Source organism: Priapulus caudatus, unplaced genomic scaffold (genome assembly GCF_000485595.1).
Source record: "Priapulus caudatus unplaced genomic scaffold, Priapulus_caudatus-5.0.1 Scaffold2022, whole genome shotgun sequence".
NCBI lineage: Eukaryota > Metazoa > Priapulida > Priapulimorpha > Priapulimorphida > Priapulidae > Priapulus > Priapulus caudatus.
In genome coordinates this window covers 52,312-54,014 of record NW_014579083.1, presented here as the reverse complement: position 1 = coordinate 54,014, position 1,703 = coordinate 52,312, and positions in this window count along the sequence as shown.

The following is a 1,703-nucleotide window of genomic DNA, read 5'->3' as shown; positions in this document are numbered from 1 at the left end:
AAGGAGGAGTACGAGCGTGACAGGCTTAGCGGAGTATAGGCGAGGCGAATGAGAGCATTGCGCAGAGAGACTGCGATATTCGACAGCTGACCTAGTCGACATTACTCATGAGACTGAATAGCCATCGCCAGACCACCTCGAAATGAGCCTAGTCGTGAGTTGTTCAGTTAACGGAGCATGCGAACGAGTATGTTTAGAGCGTTGAGACAGTGAAGGAGCAAAATGGGACGAGGAATGTTAGAGACCACAGTTGGGAAGGAGAGAGAACGGGAGTATGGGAGACGCAACGTGGTTTTGTCATATGAAGGAGTTGTAAAGCCAATCGACGTTATTACGAGAGAGAGAGACAGAGAGAGAGAGCGCGAGAGAGAGAGAGAGAGAGAGAGAGAGAGAGAGAGAGAGAAAGGAGAGAGAGCAAGGGAGAAGAACACATCTGTTACCGTGGAACATTTGTAAACTCTTTTAACCAACTTTAACTCACCTTACCTAAACTTAACTAACGTGACTAGACTTCTAAACTAAGACTTTTAACAACTGCGATAGAGAAAATTCTTAAAGTTTGAGTGCAGTTGAGTCTTTAAGTCCGCTTATGGATCCACTAGAATCACGTATAGATATATGGTAAAATTCTGTCGAATTCAAAATTTTTTTTTGTTCGAGCTCGACCTCGGTGGAGAAGGGGTTCCCGTGGTGTGGCGGCGCTGGAGGCGGACAGTCGGGCAGACTGTATTGTAGCATCTGTCGGTGTAATTCCTTCAAATGCTGCACGTCTTCCGGGTCATTGTCCTCATCGTCTCGATCATATGCTAATAACCAGATATATAATACCTCTCTATCAAAGAGCCCTGCTCGTATTGAAATGAAAAATACCCGTTTGCTCATTTCAGAGAAATTATTGCCTGGTAGGCTGTGAAACATACATACATACATACATTCATTCAAATAGGCTGTGAAACAACTGTGCCGGCCTTCATTATTATAAATTTGTTCCGTGTTTCGCAAGTATGAACATCGCACGTTTGAGAATAAAACAGGTTGATGGTGTGTGGGCGGTTGATTGGGTGTTTTGGACTCTAAGGGTACATTCCCAGTGAACCTTACACTGTAATGTGAGTGGCAATTTATCTAACATGGGTGACATTTTTAACCCCTGTATATAAGAATAAAATGACCACGTAGGTGCCCTCAACGGTTACAATTGAATGGCTTGCCGAGTGTATTTCGCTGCGCTGCTACACTATAGGCCCCCCCGGGCTCTGCTGGCCTCGGGCAGAAAGTACTGTCATTTCGAAATACTCTCGCTATCATCTCACTTTTACTTTCGTGGACCATTTTCAGCGATTCTAGGGGAGTATCTCCCGCTCTCTTACATTAACTGGTGCGTCTGACTAGCACCTCGACTCATTCCCTTACGACTATATGCCTTGATGAGTCGTTATGGCTTAATAACAGCCAACCTTGCCATCTGCGGCATGTAAATGCGTACCTGACGCATTCTTAAAGGGAGAGTTAACTCTAGGTTCTAGGGTTATTTTGAGCTAATTTAGGTTATAATTACGCTACATAAGAAGTTTCATGGTTCAATCACACTATTAGAAATATTTTTTTAAATGACTACGACTACAGTTTGTTAAAACAACGGTGGCGCCACTCAAAGCGCACGATCTGATAAGTTGCGCAAAGCCACTTTCCAGCCAAGGGCT